The sequence below is a fragment of the Harmonia axyridis genome, chromosome 6, assembly GCF_914767665.1.
Source record: "Harmonia axyridis chromosome 6, icHarAxyr1.1, whole genome shotgun sequence".
Lineage (NCBI taxonomy): Eukaryota > Metazoa > Arthropoda > Insecta > Coleoptera > Coccinellidae > Harmonia > Harmonia axyridis.
The window spans coordinates 31,295,979-31,320,941 of NC_059506.1; the positions used below are offsets into that span (position 1 = coordinate 31,295,979).

A 24,963-nucleotide genomic window follows, 5' to 3' on the forward strand; every position below is an offset into this window, starting at 1 on the left:
ACTTTTTGGCAGTTATAACAGCTAAACACATTTTGTCATTTGTCAAAATTACAGCGATAATTGAATTGTAGGAAGCGAAACTGCACTGCGATAATTGTTCTGTTCATAGATGCATAGTTTCTATGCATCTTACACAGTTCGAATCTATGGCAATTCCATTCTACATCAGATGGACAAGTGATGTAACAGTTTATTCGGAAAATATTCCCCCGAATTACACTCGTGCATCAAAATGACCGGATATTTTCGCATTCCAGCGTGTTTTCTTTGAAAAACTGCATTCGGTCATTTTCATTTTTGGAGAAAGAGCCCTCCACCTTCGGTGTCGGGCTCTTTCTCCAAAAATGAGAATGAACTCATGCAGTTTTTATTACAACACGCTGTCATGCAAAATTATCGGTAATTTTTATGCACTTGTGCAATTACTTATGATAATTGCATTCAGTGCAATTATCAATCACTATGACAACACGATTGAGTTTGACAACTTCATTCCGAATAAATTTCAAAACGTCACGTTTTGGCTATGCGTATGTTCAAAGTATGACAAAGTATAAAAGCGCTAATCAAAGAAAAATTCCCAGAAATACAACATATAGTCCCAAATATATTTGGGGAGTATTTATGGATTTTTGCTGCGAACAAGAATATGAATTGAATAGATCTGAAGAAAATTGACGTTGATACTAAAATATTGCATTGACAAATGCGTCATAATTTTATGACAAATCTCTCAAGCTCTTATCTTCGGGCTGTTAACAAATAACGAGCTCTCGATTATCATATAATTATCTCGTCTATCAACAATGTCCTAGGGAATAGGGATATTGCTACTGATAATTTTTCCAATGACATAAATACTGACTTGTTGCGATTTTTGTTTGTTTGCACTGTGAATATGATTGAAAAAAAATTTGGATTTTCAATAAGCACCAAAACCAGTTGAAATTGATCACAAAGATCGCATCAACTTCGGTAGAATGGGAAGCAATATTCCAAAAGTAATTTCTATATTCTTTTACCTGAACGCCCCCATAAAATGCTGCGATACGGTCCTGCCAACTCGCATCGATAGGTACTCTGGCTGAAATGCTAATAATAAAGTTATTATAGTCTATTATCTAGATAATTAGCTTCACAAGTCAATGGTGCCCCACGTCAAGCCAACTATGAATTTAATTATAATACCAACTATACAATATCAATTTTAGATGGTAATCGAGAGACTCAATTTCGAATAAAACTTTTATTTATTGCTTCCTTTATTTTATGGGAAGTGTGTATGGTACTGGTCGATGCATCCTATCGATATTTAATCTATAGGTATTTTCGCTGACTAACCATAAGGTGGTGAAAATTTCGAATAGGGGTGAGTTTATGAAGGATGCGTTATGATAGATACCTACTTGATGAAATAAGTTATTAAAAATAACTAGAGCAGAGTTGAGTGTGGCCGGTACCTGGATAGGTGACCGCTGTGTTATGCCATGTTCAGATTTTTCGAAGTATCTCTAGTATTCATTGTTTCGGATATCTATTGTTTTTTAATATACATAATCGGCCAAGGAGTAACGTATATAGGGTTATTCACCGCGATCGCCTATTAGACGTTTATAGAGAACTAATCATAATTTTGTAATAAAAATTGGCATGTTTGAGTTTGAGACAATGATCTTTCTCCCTAAAATATTTTCAGATCTCTACAACTTTCAGTTATACCGGAAATAGACTACTACACCCTTATTTCAAATGGCACACCCGGTATATTATTGCATCGTTAGATAGCACTCGCATTTTTATTAATATTTCTGTAAAAAAGTTTTTTTCGAAAAAACCTTCTTCATTTTCAATTCTGCAAATACGTAGTATCATAAAACTGTTTGTAGTTCGGAGAAAAATGTACAGGGTGTTTATCAGAAGATCATGAACTTGGACAACTCAAATTCATCGAAACTCAAGATTTTCAAGTTAAACCTATATTATTTATTATTTCTGTCGGTTTTACGTATGATAAATAAAATAAATACTTACTCTCCTTTTTTTTTCTTGCTGCATCGGCAGAACTGCCCTCAATAGATAATACGTACCTAGTAACACGCCATCTGTGATTACTTCGTTTAAAGTGCATTGCCATCCATTATATATGGATGTTTTAAGACCTCAGAGTAATAAACATAGATAGAGGAAGCATATTTCATTCTCAGTAAGCAAATTTTGTCCACAACATGAACTATCAAATTTCACATGAAGCGCGCGGAAATGAAAATCAGTGATACGATATTTCACTCAATTCGCGAGTTTCTCAACAAATAACGCATTTCTCATGTCCCATAGTGAATCAACGTTTCATTACAACTCCGAATATATTGAAATAAATACCTAAATATATCAGAAATTCAGAAAACAAATTTCAAGCGCGCCAAACCATGTGAAACAACCGATGACACTAGGAGAGCAAAAGTTGCCAAATTTTGGATTTCAGCAGGTAGATACAGAAAATAATGAATATTCTGCTCATTATAAATTCGTCAATTAGAAAAAATATCGGATTCCAAATATTCAAATTTGCATATTTGATCAGGAATCATTCAAATAAATATATTTCATTCAATATAATATACATTCATAACGATATAATAAAATTGTGGATTTGAAATTATATCACAATCCGACAACGTAATCTAACCATGTTGGGGATATGTACAAATTGCGTATACTTCCTCTATCTATGTTTATTACTCTATGTTTCTGACTAATGCATAAAAATGTTTATAGCTATTCTCTTTATTGAGATATTTCATTCATTCACATAATAAAAAAACACTGACCCGATACACAACAAGCATCAATCATTGTCTATGGTTCGAACATTTCAATCCGATCCTTTTGTACGCCACTGGGGCCATTTATTTCAACCCATTTCTAACAACAGTGTAACCATCCAGATATAACCATTACATAAACCGATAATTCCAACACCATCATAGTAATTTACTCAAACGTTGATCCCAAATGGCACAGCCTAATAACTTAATAAACCTACAGTCACTATACACCATGCCCGCCAAGACCATAGAATAACAACTGCTCTATGGACACCGCAAAGTGGATGGCTTTCTTGAAACTACCTACACGTTGACTCGATTTGAAAACACTCCATACAAAACGTATCGAAAAATAGAAAAGCAAATATGTGATTTTGTCTAGTAGTTTTGTTTGAGTATTATCAAACGAAAATCAAAGATTCCTTGCATAATTTTAAGAAAAAATCCTATTAATATGGGCCTGTAAACACTTTGCTTTCGAGATACAGGGTGTTAAGGTTTTTTTCTCATAGCATCTGCACTTTACAAGATATTTAACTGAAATTTGGCATAGCTATTTCAGTTTAGAATTCACATTATGTGACATCCTATTCCGATTGCAAATCTACAGTGTGATATTTTTTCTGGAACAGTACCAACTTTTTTCCTCCTCCTTCCTGTTTTTAGGAAAGCCACTGCTAGCGATTTCAAAAAAATTCTCTCGAAATCCTCAGGAAATTCCAAATTATGAAAATCCAGTAAGTATAGAATGATGAATAACCTGATTATCAATTATTTTTGATTCGAAAAAAAATGTAGGACTACATCAAACAACTTTCAAAACATTGCGTTTGCAGCTAATGTTTAAAAAACTTTATTCCTTAAAATTATCCAAGTAATGTCTCATTTGCTTTTGTACCCGTTTTAGAAACACCCCTTTATACAGGCTAAATTTGCTGTTGCGGGCATATTGGGTATTTTTCTCAAAAATTGTTTTGAATTTTCTATGGATCAGAAGAAGAGGTCAGCTTAAAATTTTACACGAAGCTTGAAATTCCTGTTTTAGATCTACATCCAGAATCTCAAGTTTGTTGGTATAATAGTCACGTAAATATTGGGTAGATTCATAGAGTAATATATAAAAAGAGGGAGTATACGCATTTTTTACATGTCCCCAACATGGTTAGATAACGTTGTCGGATTGTGTTATAGGTAGATATTTTAAAATCCACAATTTTACTAAATCGTTATGAATGTTTATTATATTGAATAAAATATATTTATTTGAGTGATTCCCGATGAAATATATGCAAATTTGAATATTTGGGATCCGATATTTTTCCTAATTGTCGAATATTTATTATTTTCTGTGTCTACCTGCTGAAATACAAGGTTCAGCAACTTTTCCTCTCCTAGTGTCATCGGTTGTTTCACGTCATTCGATGTTTGTTTTTTGAATTTCTGATATATTTAGGTATTTATTTCAATATATTTTGAGTTAATATGAAACGTTGATTCACTATGGGACATAAGAAGTGCATTCTTTGTGGAGAAACTCGCGAATTTAGTGAAATATCGTATCACGGATATGTTTTCATTTCCGCGCTCTTGATGTCAAATGATGACAAAATTTGCTTACTGAAAATGACATATGTTCCCTCTATCTATGTTCATTACTCTGAGGCTAGTTTATTTACGATACTATCTTCAAATATTCTCTGGTTTTGGTGACGCTGTCAACATGAAATTTTGCATATAGAGCTTCAAATTGGTAATTAACATCTGAGCGCAAAATTTTATCTTAATCGACGCTGTAGTTTTGAAGTTATCAGGAAAACAACATTTTAAACGGCCATATTTACAGAACTCTTAGTGTTATTTTTCGCATTAACGAAGTTATTATAGCCAGACGGACGGACAGAACTGAATTTGACAGCGGATTAGTCATCATTGAGTAGAATCTCATCGTTTGAAACCATACTCGAATTCATATTCCAAAATTACAGATATTTGGACAACATGATAGCCTTCGGTTCACTTGGAATAAGACCACAAAAACAAAATTTCATTCGAGGTTTGCTAACTTTGGTTGCTTCAGATTCTAAGGGACTCTTTTCTAATTTTAATTGTCTTTAAACGCAAATAATTGTAAAACGGTTTGTCGCAGTTGAGTGTGCATAAATGATGTAATCGAGTTATACTCACAAAGACGTGAGCATAATCGGTCAAATACCTTAATGATCCTCGTTGCACTGTTATTATTTCGGTTTTGAGCTAATAATTGATATTAGAGGTCTACGAAGCTCACGGCTAAGAAAATTATGATGATTGCGGTCTAGCAAAGCACATGTTTGGTTTGGATTTCGTGTAATGGATGGATTTGGTATGAAAAAAATGTGCTATAATGTGAGCTTAAGTGATCTAAATAGATTAGAGCTTCCTTTTCGAATGGGTTCTATTTGAATGGGATTTGTAAGATGGTACATGGGGAAAATTGAAGAATAATTGGATAATATACTGGGCGTAATGAAAGAATGATGAATTATTTTCATTCATTATTTGAAAATTGCGGCAAATTTCACACTTCGGTGGGATCAATAAGGATCATTTTGGAGTTTTGAATTTTTATGAAGAAAATTTTATTTTATTTCCTCATTCTTGAAGTTTCATGGTACTATTTTTGCGGACTATAGGAATTTAAATTGAAAAATATAATATTCAGTACCATAGTGGCAATACGTGTTTTTAATTTCAATATCATTTGTTAAATTTTTTAATTATTTTGGATCCTAGTCTGATTCAATGCGATGGAATAATTTTTGGAAATAATAAATCAAAAAGTGATCAGTTACGTACCTATTCAGAAATTTAGCTCCATAGCTCCTTATATCATATGGAAAATAATATTCTTTTGCAAATTCATTTCAATTGGTGTGTCCATGTTATGAATAAATATCGACGTATTCAAATAACCACGTTTCCTGGGAAAAAATTAGTAAACTCTTATATCAAAGTATGTATTCTTCTGTGAAATTAATGAGAAATCATTCTAAATACCTGCCTATAAAGAAAAGTAAATGTATTTATAATGAGTTGCACGCTATTATAAGAAATATGTACTTATTATGACAGCTCTCATAAAAACAAATACATAAACTTACCTATTGTTAATACCCTATTGTTTCTTTGGGATACTTACTTAATCTTTCTACGAAAAAGTATTGAAGGAGTATAAGAGTACATATATCAATCTTGAAGATAACAATGTTGAAGAATAAAGTCGAATTTTAAAGAAAACATTTATTTGGGGACACTTCATACAGGAACTTTCAGTTTTTATACTAGGAGGTAAACCTGGCGTTTTAAGACCTATTTTTCAGGCAGGAGAATAAATACACTCATCGTCAAAAGTCTTGGCCCCCTAGGTTTCTCTAGAAATGAAAAATCTGTTCTGGAAATGAGATTAATATGTTTCTCTATTTCAACTGAAATATATCTGATAGAAAATTTTTGTTTGTTACTCTTTACTTTATGCAGGATGAGACTAAATAGGAAGACTGAGATAAAATCTAAATGTATCGATTTTTTTTTTTGATCAATTATAGTTATTCCACAATTGAATCTAAATTCAATAGTCCGTATTACCACCTCTTCTTTCAATCAAATGTCCAATACGACCAGGGTTTTGGCGATGAGATATTGCTCTCCCTATAAGTTTTCCCATACGTGCTCAATTGGATTCATGTCTGTTGAGTTTGCTGGCCAGTTCATTCTCTTGAGGAATGTTTTTAACCCTTCATGTGCGGTTGGTGGAGCGTTGTCATCCTGAAAAATGATATTATCCCCAAATTGGTTGCGAAGGGGAAAAATGATTGGTTCAATGATGTTTTCTACATAGATGTCACCAGTTATTATTCGTTCAACGATAATAAGAGGGGTACGGCGACCGAACATTATTCCCCCCAGTGCATTATTGTTCCGCCTTGCAAGGGTACAACTTTCTGGGCGGAATTGAGTCGGTCTTGTCTGCCTGAACCTCTCCAAACCCTTTCTCGTCGACTATCACTTTGTAAACCGAATCGTGACTCGTCCGAAGAAAGTACGTTGCGCCATTGTGGTAAAAGCCAGTTTTGGTGATGTTCTGCCCCTTCTCATCGTATAGCTCTATGTCCAGGTGATATCCGAGGTACTCTTAAAGGTCTTCTGCTTCTTAAATTTGAGGAATCGTCTCCTTATGGTACTGGTTGAGACTTCCCGTCTATAGGTCCTCAAAAAATGACTTTGAAGGGCTGTTATAGATATCGTTCGATTCCTTCGAGTGAAATTTGCGATATAAGGGTATTTTCTTGCAGTTGTTACTTTGAGTCAACCAGGCACCGGTCTCCGGGCAACGTTGTCGGTTTCCAGAAAAAGGGCCACTATGCGCCTTACTGAAGTCCGTGGAATATTCAAACGTTGCGCAATCTGGTGGTTCGACAAAGCTTATTGATGTAGGGCTACTATTCTTGTCCGGTCAAACTGAGAAATTGAATTTTCCAGCATTTTCCACGAAATATTCTCAATATCACAACTCTCGTGATTCGCTGAAAACTGATTAGCCTCGAATACAGATTTATTCTCCCGAACAAGAAACATTTTTTGCTGTTTTATTGTTTTCATTTGATTGATAAGATAGTGAAGATTCCACACACAAAAAATTGTCAAGTTACATTCAACAAGTTAAAGGGGGCCAAGACTTTTGACGATTTGTGTACATCGAAAGCATTTAAATTATCAACGACGAAAAATTAATCTTGAATATTTAAATTCATCCAGCCAGATATGTAAAATTCTGCCATTTCCAAGAGTTAAACGTAGGCGCACACCTCTGTTATGGCACGTTCTTGCTAGGAAGCAATTAGCGAAGAATCAAGTTCCTCGCAGTTGACCCTTTATGTGGCAACTACTTGCAAACAGCTTATTATTAAAGTAAACTGTTTAGACTACTTAGAATGGAAATGGCCGTGCATATCTCTGCCTTTCCTCTAATTCCCTTGTAATCAGAACACGTTCGCTTCTGGCCTAATTTGCATGTCGGCTACAAGGGCTGTTCTAGTTTTCTGCAATATCGGCTCTAATCAGTTAGGAAACTGTACATATTTTGTACCATAGAGTTCTTAAATTGTGGGTTTACAAAACGTTGATCGGCCGATATTGAAGATTTTGGATTTAAGCTTCTGATCCTAATACTCGATAACAGAACGAACAAGCCATTAGCCAATATCATTTCTAATAAAAGAAACTAATGTGCACTTTATTGAAAATATGTTGCGTACCGTCGAAAAAATTTGAAGGATGCTGCCTTTTCTTCGAATATTCAAATATGAAAGGTTTTAGGTAAGAAGGGGGAATACTTAAGAGGGATAACTACCACGTGATTTTTCGCGTCAAACTTTGGTACACATTTATTTCCCCTCTGGCGCTCCTGCGATGACCAAACTTTGTACGGTGTAAATTCACCTTTCTTTTTTCTCTGTTCGAAGCAAATAAGTAGAGTGCAGCACTGTACGACGACTCTCACGAAATTATAGCTTTACCTCTTTTGTAATGATTTTTGATAGGTTTTTCTTCAGGAATATTTTAAACATTTATCAGTGCATTGTACAAAGTACATATCATCTTTTTTTTGCGAAAAACAAAAAGTTACCAATTTTTTTTTCATTCAAAAATTAAAAATATATTCTTTCTTACATGTAGATTGTTGTTTAAGGAAATTATGTGAAAATTCCATAAAAATCGGTTATTTGTAAAAAGAAATATCTATAATTTCGTTTTTAACTGAGCAGCCATGTGTTGGTGTTCCCTCTTAAGTTTGGCAAAATTCAGGAAATATTTCCATTTTATTTTGATTTGACTTATACACATAAATAAATAGGACATTATTTCTGTCGACTTTGTGAAACAATTCTGGTCTTTGCTGAGGAAGATTTAATTGTTTTGAAGACTCGTGGGGGATAAAATGCAATAAAATGCGGTTGCCAAAGTCTTTATTGAGAAATCTTTTAGATATAAAGTGGACATTAAATATTTGGGTAAGGAAAAAGGAGTATCGGCTATAGCGAAAAGAGAAAACTGGTAGAGTTCAACCTGTGTTTAAAAATTGTAGAAACAACAACATAACTATAAACATAAAAAAAAAATAATAATAATCTTTAAGAGGTTTTCTCTTGGAGCCATTTCAAAACAAAATTTTATATAAATTTCTGTTGTAAACGTGCTAACTTTTAAGATACCTAGAGGTTGGTAGAGTTTCCAGCACATTTTTTTCAAACGTGATAAGTTAATATGAAGTTTTTTTTTTTAAATGTCATCAAGAATCGAGTCCTGTGTACAGAGTGTTCCTGAATTGGAGGTACGAAGGAAAAATGAGATTCCTTGGATATTTTTGAGAACGCTTTGTTTTCAAGGTACAGGGTGCTTCTTGTAGTCCTACTTTTTTGTGATGTAATTATACCAATTTATCCAATATTTATTAAATCTTCATTACAGATTGGGTAAGTAAATACCAAAACTTATAATTAATTTATTCATTACAGCTTAGTAACCGGATCTTCATAATAATTCAGATTTTCTTAAGGATTACTAGAGAATTGTTTGAAATGTTTTCTCGAAATCGATGGCAAATACGACAAACTGCAAGAAATCAAAAAGGGTAGTACCTACTGGACTAAAATTTTCCTTACATTTTTCTAAACTACCAGTTGTCCACCACTAATAAAGTTCTGGAGGAAAGAAGCGTGCAATATTCCAGAAAAAATATTACCCTGTAGATTTGCATTCAAAATTAGCATATCACAAAATGAAAACTTCAAATTAGAATATCTATGCCAAATTTAAGTTGAATATCTTGATAAGGAAAGGTGCTATGAGAAGAAACTATACAAACTTCAACACCCTGTTTCTCGAAAACAAAGCGTTTGCAGTCCTATGTTCATAGAACTTTTTTTCCTTAAAATTATCCGAGGAATCTAACATATTCATTTGTACCTCCAATTTAGGAAAACCCTGGACGACCTCCCTGGGTTTCTATGAATGAGTAGGGTAGTGAACAAAAGATCTGCATGGTCGCAGTTCCCGGAAGGCTCACCGAAGCAAAACGACCCCAGTTCAAATAATAATAGGAAAACCCTGTGTTAAATAGGTACTCCTACTTGTTTCCATCTGAAAGTAGATAATCTCAATGAACACTTCATAATCTTTTGATAGTTTTAGACAATCAAAACACTTCTATTTGAAATGTTCCATCTTACATAAACACCTGCACCGTATTTACACCAAATACCCCATAGGTGATTGCCACCAAAACGCGTGCCAGCCAAATACCAGTATTTAGCCCTAACAGCCCAAGCCAAGAAACCAATTCAGATGCCTTATGTTGCCGATACTTCCTAACAATCATCCGAATCCCACGTATCATCGATTTTCGGAAAACCCTACGACCCCGGAGCTACGTACATAACCTCTATCTACCGAAAAAAAAAAGACCAAGCTTATTCCAACAGTCTGTTCTCAGAACGCCATAATTACATAAACTGGCCGCAAAATGATATATTTACATAGGTAAATAGGAAGTCAGCCATTTACGATACACTCCAAGCTAGTTATAGTTAATAGCGTTTTAGCATAAGAACAACTGTAGCATGAAATGTAATTTCCAGTATAATTACAGAGTGGAAGCCACGTTCGTATATGTAATGGCATTCGTCAAATATCGCCTTGTAATGGCTGTTTGAAACCGCAAAAAGGCGCCTAGATCCCTAGGTGGATCGGCTTTGAAGGCGAAAAAAATTTTTCGTCTGGTTGTCGGGCGTCAATAGGATCAACGGTGTCGTGTATGAACGTAATTGGGAGTGAATCCAGTCAGTATCGCTGAAAAAATGGTGTGTTTCGAATGGTGTTATGAAATATGGAACGAAGGCCAAAAAATTGTAAGAACTGTCAAAGAAGATTCGATAAGATTCTATGGTCTGACGTCGAGCATGGTGAATCTGTTCTCATTTTATCAATTCGTTATTCAATAGTTGACTGAATTTCACTGATTACATGAGGATCAAGCAGCAATGGGTGTTTTTCAAGTGCTTGAGAACTTGAAATAATAAAACAATGTATAGGAGAACTTGAAATAGTAAAACAATGTATAGGAGAACTTGAAATAATAAAACAACGTATAGGAGAACTTGAAATAATAAAACAATGTATAGGAGAACTTGAAATGATTAAACATTGTAAAGGAGAACTTGAAATAACAAAACAATGTATAGGAGAACTTGAAATAATAAAACAATATATAGGAGAACTTGAAATATTAAAACAATGTATAGGAGAACTTGAAATAATAAAATAATGTATAGAAATGTTGTTGCACTGAATTTTTATTATTATAATTTGGTAGATAACTTCAGGGCATCAACTTTTTGAATATTATGTTATGAGTTACACCCAAAAACGAAAAGTCAAAACTTCCTACATGGGAAATTCATACCGTTATTCCAATTGATACGATGACGTAGATCGCGAAAATGCCTACAGCTAACCGATTGGTCCTATATTCCAAAAATTATAAGCTTCAAACTGAATTATTTTCAAGAATTTTTCATCATTTTCTCGAGGCTGCGAACTCTCCTAGAAGCAAGATACGGACTTGAAACCTTAATATGTTTTAGATGAAAGCCTGATTCATGAAAAACATTTGTATTCGAGAGGGCTGCGATCAATATTTCAGGAGATATTACGATTATTGTGTAGAGATTCAATTTTTACTGTTTTTTTCTGAATTTCGAGTCCAAAATTTCAAAAATTGTGAGATCTACGAATGATTGGTGAGCGGTGTTAGTATAAATGATCCCCAATTAGCCGAATTTCGTACTCACTCGAAAATTTTTTTCGAAAAATGTCTATCAAATAATCAATACCTCCTACATAGTCCATTTGATCAATCCAATTTTTTATTACTTTTTCCAACAAATCTGGCCGTATGGTGCCAATGGTGCCTTGAATATTGGCTTCCAAAGCTTCAATAATAGTTGCTGATTTGTCGGCTTAAACCAATGACTCAACATAGCCCCAAAAAAAGGTAATCGACTAGCGTAAGCAGTAAGCAGCAACACCTTCTGGAAATAAAGTTGTCACCAAATTGATTTTTGCAAAAAAATGATGGTTAAGCGCGCTGTATGGCAGTCTTTTTAGAACCAAATGTCGTCGATGATGGACAAAGCTGATGGTGATTCGTTAATAGCTTGAAGATTGTTTTTGATACACGGCAAATTTTGCTTATTGACAAAGCCCTTTTACCAGAAAAGGGCTTCACCTGTAAACACAATTCTTATGTAAAAATTCTCATATTCGACCAGTTTGAAATTAACCCATTCAGTATACGATGGTTATTTGGCTTTAATTCTAGTAAGAACAGTATTTTATAGTTCCTCACGTAATATTTTCCAGGTGATTCGAAGGACAAAGGCCAATAAGTTGAAAATAGCGACGTATCGATATTTTCGACTTTTAAATTGTGAGAGGAAATCAAAGAGAAATTTTGTTGTAGATACCTAACCTTTTTCCAGAATGTAATTCCCGATTCTCCCCCTTCGTCATAGCCAATATCATCTTTCTCGGAAGCATCTGCTCCACCCTCAAAATCTCTTCCCGACGTAATGAATTCCCAATAAAATTTAGGGGAAAATCACCTGAAATATTCATAAGTTCCGGGAAGTTTTTACCCGAGAAACGCATCTCGAGCAAATTTAACAAAGTGAGTCTACGCTCACGTTCTTGCCATACTTTTTCATTACATTATCTATATATGTTTCCGAAGTAAATCAGCGTTATCGTCTTGATGTCGCTCTTAAACGAGGAATAACGGCAGCGACGTGAGACGTTCCCCAATGAGATTTTTGTGGAGAATCCTAGTTACTCATCTTTCAATTCCTGGTCCAGGAATTTTTACAGGGTAGGAACAGATTCTTTCATTTATATACAATAAATGTGATCGCAACATCAACAGGGGATATAGCTCAGTGGTAGAGCATTCGACTGCAGATCGAGAGGTCCCCGGTTCAAACCCGGGTGTCCCCTACTTTATTTTTAAAACTTTTTGATACACTATTGGTAATTTGGAGCAGAAAATTGTTTTCAACGCTTTGATTGGACTCATTAATGAAGAATTTGTAATTAGAATCAATTAGTTTTGACTGAGCAGTCACTTGGTGGTTTTCCCTCTTAAAGGTGGTACCTTTTGAAATTGACACACTGTATATCGGATGATTTTTTTAAGTTGAATGAGTCAAAAATCTCGAAAAGGAAACAGCTTGCGGAAAAATGTTTCAAATAAAATGTTGATAGTTTTGAGATGGAAGTCTACCCATGCCAGAACCTCATAACCTCTTTGGAGAATATGTCGGGTGTCTTAGGACTTCCTATTTCAACGTTTCTTGACCACATGGGGTCGTGTATTGTCATGTCTCTAGTTGTATTTCGGCCGTTTGTCTTTCAATGTCCAGCTCAAACGCATTCATTGCGTTCGATAACGATCGCCTGTGATTATTTCAGTCGGTTTTAACAACTCATAATACACAACTCCAAGCTGGTCCCAAATATTGAGCATGACCTTGGAACCTTGAATATTCGGTTTGGCCGTCAACGTGGAAGCATGGCCGGGATATCCCCATGATTTTCTGCTCTTGGGATTATTGTAATGAACCCATTGTTAGTCTCTAGTCTCAATGCGATGCAGATATCCCTTCCATCTTTGCCTTGCAAGCAGCTGTTCACAAGCAAACAAACGCCGTTCAACATCTCTCGACTTCAACTCGTAGGGCACCCAATTTCCTCGTTTCTGAACCATTTCCATGACTTTCAGACGTTTTGAAATGGCTTGTTGTGTCACTCCCAATGATCCTGCCAATTTTTGTTGCGTTTGACACGAGTCTTGACCAAGTAATGCCTCTGATTCTGCATCTTCGAAAACCTTCTTTCTTCCACCGCCATGTAGGTCTACGACGTCAAAATCATCTTTCTTGAAGCGTTGAAACTACTCCCGGCACGTTCTTTCACTAATAGTGGCCTCGCCATAGGTATTTGAGAGCATTCGATGAGTCTCAGCCTCAGATTTCTTCATATTAAAGCAGAACATTAAAACCTCCCAATAATTTGGCTCGTAAGCTGACACGTTTAATCGAGAATAACTTCATGATGCAGACACAAACCGAATTATATTTCGATGGCGTTATGTTTACAAATACCTAAGCTTATTGTATGACATCTACGATCTATTTATTTCGACTATCACTTACCTCTACAGCCATCTATTTCAAAACGGCCGGAGCAAAGTTGTGCACCTAATAGGTAAAGCGCTAGAAAAGGAAGCGTGTGAGGCATGCCGCAGACCGTTTACTTCTTAAAGTGGAAATGAGATGAATATACAAGAATCGTGAGATTGAGCATGCTCATTATGGAACAGAGACCCAGTGCCGTACCGAATGATTGTGAAATTGAGTTCGAAATGGATTAATAAAATATTCGACCAATTCGATTAATACCTGTAATTTTCAGAATTGATTTGGTGAGGCACTGCCTCACCTGCCACATAGGACAAGCCGGCACTGGTTAAGAGAAGAGTTTCCACCAAATTAATTCTCTCAAAAATCGAGCCTGAAAATGTGCCATTTATTTTTTCTAGCTCAAACGGATTCAGAGATCTTGTCATTCTAACGGGTGTTTTTTTTCGAGGTATATAACTTTAAGTTGGCATTACTATTCAAGATGAACAACGATTCAACAGCTGTCAAGTGATTTATTCTCAGTCTGGTTTGGCAATTCATCATGAATAAACTCACGCCTGAACAACGCTTGCAAATAGTGCAATTTCATTTCGAAAATAATGGTTCTGTGCGGAATACGTATCGCGCATTACGTCATTTTATTTTGTTTAGCGATGAAGCGCACTTCTGGTTGAATGGCTACGTCAACAAATAAAACTGCCGCATTTGGAGTGAAGCTAATAATCAAGTGTATGTCGAAACACCGTTACATCCAGAAAACTTACTGTTTGGTGCGCTTTATGGGCTGGTGGAATCATTTGTCCGTACTTCTTCAAAAACGATGAGGGCCAGAACGTTACAGTCAATGATGATCGGTATAGAGCCATGATTACTAACTTTTTCATTCCTGAATTGAACAACCATGATGTCCAGGAGCTGTGGTTCCAACAAGACGGCGCAACATGTCACACAGCTCGTGCCACGATCGATTTATTGAAAGACACGTTTGGTGACCGCCTAATTTCACGCTTTGGACCTGTGAATTGGCCTCCAAGATCTTCTGATTTAACATCGCTAGACTACTTTCTGTGGAGCTATGTAAAGTCATTGGTCTATGCGGATAAGTCACAAACCCTCGACCATTTGGAAGACAACATTCGCTGTGTTATTGCCGATATACGGCCACAAATGTTGGAAAAAGTCATCGAAAATTGGACGTCCAGATTGGACTACATCCGAGCCAGCCGTGGCGGTCATATGCCAGAAATCATATTTAAAATGTAATGCCACAAGATTATCTTGCGGATAAATAAAATTCATGTCAACGATGGCTTATTAGCCATCGTTGTTTTATTGCAATTTAAAGTTGTATAGCTCTAAAAAAACACCCTTTAAAAGCTCCGAAGTACTCGAATTGAAAATAAATCTCAAGGAGTGTCTGGAACTCTTTTCTTTATCCCCCTCAATGCTTATGTCTGCGTACGCCACTGACACGTCCCAACTATTTTCCAATTCCCGCTAAAACACGTCCCTGAAAATCGGACAGCGGTCCATCCGTATGTCAGTTAGCAGAATCAGCGAGATTATTAAAAAACCCTGTAACGCGTCACGGCTAACAAAAATGCTTTTAGTATGAAATTAAGCAAGTCCATTTGTTTTGTCGTCCGCCGCTGTCGCCATTTGTAAAAGTTAAAAATTATTTATTAGGCCGCCGCCTGTACGTACTTCCGGTTACGGATGGTGGCCATTTTTAACGCGAAATGAAAATGAATTATTTCGATATTACCCCCGACGTTTTTCTCGTATGTTCCGTTATTCCGCTATTTGTTTCGACATCGGGAGCTGTGCTGGTAGTGATTTGTCCGAATAAGTTATTAAATGTGAAAAATGTGACGCGATTATGAAAAGTTAATACTGTTATGAGGTTGCGGTGGACCGTATCTGTCTTTTGGAAGGGTTATTTTGAGGTTTGACCGAGCAATTGGGTTTTCAGACTAGATTAAACCCTTTTTGAAGTTTTATTTGACAGCTACCGAGAAATTGAATATGAATGTTTCAATTGACAAGACATAATCGATGGTAATATCGGAAAATCCTTTAGAGTCTCTGTGCTCTATAATTACTTAATTATATGGGAGTAATTATGTCAAGTGAAAAAAACTTGATAGAAGAGACACGTACACAAGAGATGAAATCATAGCGTAATAAACATAGATAGAGGGAGTATACGCAATTTTTACATGTCCCCAACATGGTTGGATGACGTTGTCGGATTGTGATATATTTTCAAATCCACAATTTTACTATATCGTTATGACTGTATATTATATTGAATGAAATATATTTATTGAGTATTTTTTCTATAATCTCAACATTATTGTAAATCTTCTAGAAAATTATCTCTGCTCCTTTCTTTTCATCGGCATCCAATCCCGTACGATGAATTGACAATGTGGCTTTACAAATTTCATTGCAATATGGCGAAACCATTAACATTGATAGAGGAAGTATATAGATATACTTACCCGATTTTTACATGTCCCCAACATGGTTAGATTACGGATTCGGGTTGGGATATATTTTCAAATCCACAATTTTACTATATCATTATGATTGTATATTATATTGAATGAAATATATTTATTTGAGTGAATCCCGATTAAATATGCAAATTTGAATATTTTTTCTAATGGTCGAATTTATAATAAGCAGAATATTTATTATTCTCTGTATCTACCTACTGAAATCCAAGGTTTGACAACTTTTGCTCTCCTAGAGTCATCGGTTGTTTCACGTCTTTTGGTGCGCTTGAAGTTTGTTTTCTGAATTTCTGATATATTTAGGTATTTATTTCAATATATTTTTAGTTGATATGAAACTTTGATTCACAATGGGACATAACAACTGTTTTCTTTGTGGAGAAACTCTCGAATTGAGTGAAATATCGTATGTCTGATATGTTTTCATGTCAAATTTGATAGTTCATGTGTTGGGGACAAAATTCGCTTACTGAAAATGACATATGCTCCCTCTATCTATGTTCATACTCTGAGTATGAAATCAACAAGAATCAGCTGATATCTGAGAGATATTGATTGGAAGAACAAAATGATGAACTTACAAAGCAAGACCAGAATTTGTAAAACGTATGTAGGCCTACACTCTCATATGCTACAGAAACTAGAGCCAAGACCATCAACAGCAACAAAAAATACTGAAAACAACTGAATGAAAGATATTAAGGACCATCAAAAGTATCACCCTCAGGGATCGAATAAGAAGTGGAGACACAGAGAAGAACATGATGTGGTGGGATTCTGCAATTTTTTTATTCCCATAACCATTCAAGCAAAATGAGCTATCTTTGATCATTATCTCAAATTCTTAACTCCAGTTTATGAAATTATTATTTTACAATCCAGAAATTGTTTTATGAATAATGAAAAATTTTATAATCAACTCTCTCATCAATATAGCGTTTAATTATCTTAATTGTTTATAGCTTCCATCAATTAACAAGTTGATTAGGTAAATAACTATTGAGTTATTTGCTATTCTCATTTAAAACCGAGTTGCCTATTTTAGAGGTTATAATTTGGCATCTCTAAATGCTCTAGGCATTTGATTTCGTCCGCAGTGATTTCAAGGAATAGCGACTCCTTCGAAAGAACATAATTCTCTATGCCGATTCTACATTATATTACACTTGGGATCGATAAAAATGAATTTCTCTCAGGACATAGTACGATAGATCAAGTGAATAGATACATAAATTCGAGTTCTAGCTGCTGAGATGACAAAATCTCTGAAATATGTGGGTCATTACTTACTCTTCTATAATTTCGAGAAGATAAAAATTTAGGGGATAACACGTTACTCTATAATTCTCTAGTACACAGAGGGCACCACCAGTGTCACACCAATTTTTCTCTCGTTAATACCTATAACATGCCTCAAAAAATGAGTGCCATAAATTCCGAACATAAGGTTGAGTCTGGATTGAGATATTGAAGGTTGAGTTGGTAAAGGTACTGAAATAGAGGAATCAAATTAAGACAATGAAATACTACCCATACAAAAGTTTTCATCTTCAATAAAGGTACAGTAAAATAAACTCCATGAAACACCCCTTCGACATGTATAAACAAACACTTACAACCCAATTTGAATTTATATCGAATATAATCAGTTCAGTACCTATTGTTGCACCCCTCCTATTTCGTTGCCTCATATAATAACCACTTCTGATGCCAAAGAAATAATCTAAATCAACGCCCCACACAAAGTGAACAAGAGATAATTTCAAAATCAGAGATGAGATCTCGAAATAACTGCGGAAAAGCCGTTTAAGGGGGATGCTGGAGCAGGGACGGACTCGCCCACGAAGTTTAATCCATGGTTCAAAACTTGTCCTATAGCGTTGATAAGTGAGGCACGATTTTTTTTCTTTTGAAGGGTTGATTTCTGCCATTATGTATAGAAAATAAAATCATTGCATTCTGTCAATCCAATTTTCATCACTTTTTCGCATAAAATTGGCTGTATTTTATACGTTTAATATTTAGTTTGAATTGCTATGTTATATTGTTGTTGGATTATCATCATAAACTTATGACTTGATATATCCTCAAAGGAAAAATCAGAAGGTTTTGAATCACATGACCTGACAGGATGATTTAGGGATTCATCAAGTAGCTTGACATTTTAACCAACTACTTGACTTGAAGATCAAGGAATCAAGCTCGTGGAAAATTACATGCTTGAGCTTGACTTGACTTGATTTTAGATATTTATTGCTTGACTTGATATCAAGCTACTTGATATTACTTGAGCTTGATATGCACGCGTCGCACGGCATATATTTCTGTAATCTCGTGCGCGCTTAGACTAAATAAGGGGATTTTTCGAGCGCCTGGAGAATTCGCTAGTGTGACTTTATTAGTGGTTCTCTCACATTTCTATGAAATCTATTGGCAGATTTCGGTAGTTTCAGAAATATCTTTCCAAACTTGGCCAAAATGGCCAAGGATTTTTTCGATTTTTCCTAATTGTCGAATTTTTAATAAGCAGAATATTAATTGTTTTCTGTATCTACCTGCTGAAATCCAAGGTTTGGCAACTTTTGCTCTCCTTGAGTCATCGGTTGTTTCACGTCGTTCGGCGCGCTTGAAGTTTGTTTTTTGAATTTCTGATATATTTCTGGTGTGCAATGTTTTGTTTGTACATTTTATTTATATAAGTATTATACATTTTTATCTACATTGTATCTGTTCCTTGTCTACATTTTGTTTATACACATTTTTTAAAATAGAATTAGTATTAGTATAGCAGCCAATATCTTAAATCCTGACAACTCACGCACAGGCAATCTGCCTTAGTGAGTTTTTTGCGGTTTATTGAAACAATATTTCAAATGTTATTGATTTTTTATACAAATTGTACTTTTTCAATAAACTATATATTATATTATTATTATATTATTATTATTATTATTTAGGTATTCATTTCAATATATTTCGGTTTGAACTTTGATTCACTATGGGACATAAGAAGTGCATTCTTTGTGAAGAAACTCGCGAATTGAGTGAAATATCGTATCACTGATATGCTTTCATTTCCGCGCGCTTCATGTCAAATTTGATAGTTCCTGTTGGGGACAAAATTTGCTCACTGAAAATGACATATGCTCCCTCTATCTATGTTTATTACTCTGAGATCTCGACAGAAGTCGTAGTTTCTAGGTTTTTCAGTTCAAAAGTTTTGTATATTTATGAACAGATGGATAGAATTCCATTGAGAACTGATTTGTCCTCACTGGGTCGATCCTTATCGCTCAAAATCTAGGTTGTCTCGTTTCTTTAAATGAGATATTTGTTGGCCTCATCTCAGTATCTTTTTATAATAATAATAATAACATAATCTTATTCTTCTCAGTAACATTGATAACTATTTTTTCAATCAAAATCCTTGTCTTAAAATCACTGACTTTACAAACCCAATCTGATTTCTGGATCCACCCCTGTGTCCATGGAAATCCGTAACAGAGATTCTCATTAATTTAGCCCCCACAGGGATGAGGGGAGAAAGCGCCATCTGCCGGTCCCTGGACGCCACTGCTGTTCATTGGGCATGATTTTAAATCATGACCGAACCGCAACTTCTAGATGGTTGTCATTCCAAATTAATATCAACAATCATTTTCGCACCCTCGACATTGAATAATATGAAATAATATGGTTGGACACCGTAATGCGACATTAAGTCAAGTGGACAAGGCCTGGTTGATGGTTAAAAAGATAGAGAAGAGTCCATTAAAAGTCATAGAAAGTATTTGATGGCTTTTTTCTTTTTTATTTTATGAATTTTCACTCTACTCATTTTAGATGTATGTTATCGAATTTTCACGTTTTTTAACTAAGATGTTGATACAGTACGTAATAAATTGTGAAAATTTGATGAAATTAATAGTTTTCTAACAGTAATTAAAGAATTCATAATGATTATAATGGCAACACTGCACATTATTTTTCAACATTTCTAATGTCATTTCTGTTCAGTAGGTTATGTGAATGGCATAACCTACTGGAAAGATACACGTTTTAAAAACGTTCATAAATTGTTGAATTGTTTTATTAAAATCAATGCTCACTTGTGAATAAAACTTAACTACTAAAAACAGTGCTGTAAAATGAACTCATTACAGCATTGTTTTCAGTTTTATTTTTCGTTTTGTGGTTGTGGTGGTGTTTAATCGATTTCGTTAGACATAATTCACGAATTTAATGCGTAATTAAAAATTATTTCAGAATTCGAAAGGTAGATATGATTCGAATTCAAATTCCGTAATCTGTCAATTTTCGTAACAGTCACACCAACTGCCGAGATACAATACAAATGTCACTAGGATGTATAATCTGAATTTTTCATTGAATTTCTACAATATTTCACAAAACTCGACAAGAAATAAAGACAATATCTTCTAATACTCGTTGCAGAAGGCAATTCCAACACTCATGCGTTCGAAAACTAGCTCCTTTTTCGCTCGTTTTCGAATTTTGCTTGTTGAAACAGCTGGCCATTTTGAAAATTGTTTTAGAATATATTTTTACAATACGTCGAATAGTGATTGGATTAACTCAATAATCGTTCATGAATTCTTCTTGACAGGGAATACCACTATGTGATATTCTCAAGATATGTTAATATTTTCCCAGAGGAGAAGGGTCAAAAATATTCTTAGGTATTGCTAGAACTATTGAATGATCAGTAGAAGTGAAGAATATTATAATAATTTTCATCAAAAGAAACCTACTTAACCAGTCTTTTTGAAAATTTCCACAAAATTAGAGTTTTGCCTGTTTTGTAATGATATTTTGTAGGATTAAGAAAGAAACTATCTACCGATTATTTCGAATTGAATATAGTAGTTAACCATAAAATAACTACACGAAGATCATTGCGAAATTGCATGAGATTTGTCCCACAAGAAAAACTTTTTTTTAAATTCGATATTTCAGAAATAATCTACAATCTCATGTCAACATAGAGGGCGTCGATAAATTAATTGTTGTGTTCAAATAAAAATTCAATATCTCGCTTTTTTCGATGAACGAATGAGACGTCACTTCGACATGTGACTTCTAAATACCTAGTTGAATATAGATATTCACAGAGATTCTCTGGAATTGTTTTCATTTTCTGTTCCAATTGGGAAAAATATCTATGAAGATAGGTCCACAGAAATTCAAATTTACAGAACTCAGAAAAAAAATTTATATTTTACAAAATATATTCCATTAGGTGATATACTTATCATCATACCCTCAAAAAAATATTATCTATTTTTGTCATATTGATTTTTTTCAAATATTATTACCGGACTCAAATCATAAAAATGATTAAACGAAAAATTAACTGAAAGCAGTTTAAAAGTTATAACCCTCCAGACAATATTCCATTAGCTTCCATTAATTAACCGAAACGTTTCCACATACATTCATTGCCCCCAGAAAATAACATTTCAACTTCCATATATCACCTAAATTAACCTTTCTGTCATAAACTCTTCATAGAAGACCCCACCATAAAAACCCCTTTATTTGCCAATTTTTCCAGGGCCCTAAAACTCCTATAATGATGATTGTGATCGTTTATGTTTCTTTTGTCCTCTACTTCCAGAGCTCATAAATCATGCTATAAGTGATATTTTAATTCCATTTCCTCAAGTGGTAACCAAGTAGGGGAACGAGGGCGGAGTCAAACAACCCCCGCCTTCTGTTACATAGCAACGACACGTCTATTGACATACCGAGATAGGGTAGGGGAACAGCGGTGCGTTTGAGAGATATTAGCCACACCTACGCTTACACAGAGAAGGAAGGGAAATAAATGAAACGGGGGAATATTTTCCCATAAGTGATACAGAGTGGAAGACTTTGTGGCGAGTTTAAATTGAAGCTTTCAGGTAGGGATGGGAAGGAGATGCTGTAGATTCAGTTCCCCTACTTCAGGAAACGGTTTGATGTGACACAGCTAATCAGCTATCAAGTTAATATTGTGTAATTGTTTCATTATGTTCGTCTGTCTGGAAAAGCGAATTAATTCCAAATTTCATATGCTGTCGGGGATTTGGTTGCTACGTATCTAATTATTGGTGTGTCTCCTTGTGTACGCTTGTAATAGGATTCACTTGGAAGGCATCCAATTTTGGACTGGGATTAGCATACTGTGATTCTGAAGATATGCGTTGTGATTTTAGTCATATGCATTTGTTTCGTGTGGTAATTACTAATTGGATTTTAGACTAAGAGGAATCATTATTATACAAGGTCCTGGAACACTGGCGAGGTGCTTTATTTCTCTAGTTAGGAAGCGATTAGCAATCCAACTTTTTTTCAGACATTTCGTTATTGTTTGAGAAATACCTATGTAATAAAAATATTTTTGGTCACACAGGATCTTCAGTTTTTCCTGGAAGAGTTCCAACTTGTTGTTTACATGGGAAACCCATTATCTTCGGTTTCTAAATGAAAAATAACAGTTACTATGTTCTAATCCTCACATCTATTTAGCATGACAGTTTTTTTTGCAATATAAGTCACTCGAAATACCTATTTGATATCACAAAAAAGTTCTGGTTACAGTGACTTAATAAAATACAGTGACAAAAATACGTTCAAATTGAGCTTTAAAATGGCGAATGGAATAGGGCTTAGCCATAGAACTTGAAAATACGGTTGACTGAACTGAACTGACACTTCGTCAGAATTGATATTATTGGGCCTGATAGATCATTTCAATTTTGACGTAGTGTAGAATACCTACCTAGTACAGAGTACAGGGACTAAAAAATGGGCCTTAAATTTCGAATTAATCCCAAAAATCAGGTAAACGGAGAATGTAAACAAAAAATCGCCTTTTTTAGGCTCAAAAACGATTCCACTCGTGTCGCCATTGTGGTTTATTGAGTCACTGTAGTTCGGGTAAGTCATATTGAAATTCATTTTTAGTTAAATCTTATGCAACAGCTACCAGTGATATAGACGGTATGTAATAAAGCTTGTCAAATTATGTAAATGAAAATTACCAGCAATGTTCTCCATTTCAAATCGAACACCCTATTTACATATTCATAAGATGCACAAACGTTTTATACAAATTTCTTCAATATGGTCTTCTTTGAAACAGCTCTATTTTTGAATTATAATTTCAAAGAACCACTTTTGAAAGTGAATTGCATTTGAGATGACTGATGAGAAAAATATGTTTTTATGATGTCAGTATAGTTCCCTTCGAATGATTATTTTTCGTAAAAACAGCTTTCAAAAAGAAGCAATGGATTTCGCCATATTTCAATAAAATTTGTCTTCGTTTGCGCATTGTCAATTCATCGTACTGATTGGTTGCCGATGAATCGGCTACAGGTGCACGTATATAGAGAAAGGAAGAGAGGAACAGAGAAAATTTTTAGGAGATTTTCAATAATTGTTGAGATTACCTACCTTATCGAGTTTGATATATTTTCAAATCCACAGTTTGACTATATCATTATGAATGTATATTATATTGAATGAAATATATTTATTTGAGTGATTCCCGATTGAATATGCAAATTTGAATATTTGAAATCCGATAATTTTCCTAATTGTCGAGTTTACAATAAGCAGAATATTTATTATTTTGTGTATCTAACTGCTGAAATCCAAGGTTTGGCAACTTTTGCTCTCCTATAGTGTCATCGGTTGTTTCACGTCATTTAGCGCGCTTGAAGTTTGTTTTCTGAATTTCTGATACCTATATTGAGGTATTTATTTCAATATATTTCGAGTTGATATGAAACGTTGATTCATTATATTATATTATACTTATTATGGGACATAAGAAGTGCGTTCTTTGGGGAGAAACTCGCGAATTGAGTGAAATATCGTATCACTGATATGTTTTCATTTCCGCGAGCTTCATATCAAATTTGATAGTTCATGTTGGGGACAAAATTCGCTTACTAAAAATGACATATGCTCCCTCTATCTATGTTTATCACTCTGAGGTGTAGATAGGTATTGAAATTTCGCTCATTGTCTATTTGTACTCTAAAATACTTAATCACTGACGTGTATTTAATTTAAACTATTTGAGAGACCTTCACGAAATAACTAAAAGCGATGTTACAATATCTACAAAACAACTTCAAACCAGCCTCAGGTTGACGCAATCAACTTTATCATCTCAATACTCGCTCTGCTCGCCGAAGGGGCTCCGCCCCTTGGACCCCGTCACTATGCCGGTAGATCCTTCACTGGGTATCCCTCTAGAAAATAAAAGATTTTTTTCGGAAACCATGTATCGTTAGCTGATTTTAGACGATT

The 24,963-nt window shown here is 34.7% G+C and overlaps 1 protein-coding gene and 1 non-coding gene across 2 annotated transcripts in view; one reads left to right on the forward strand and one right to left on the reverse strand.

The window, feature by feature from the left end:
- Positions 1-24,963, reverse strand: part of LOC123681755 (homeobox protein unc-4) — a 174,873-nt gene that overhangs the window by 140,203 nt on the left and 9,707 nt on the right. The gene's annotated exons all lie outside the window — the stretch shown is intronic.
- Trnac-gca lies at positions 12,843-12,914 on the forward strand. Its single transcript has one exon. It is a non-coding gene; the product is annotated as a tRNA-Cys (tRNA).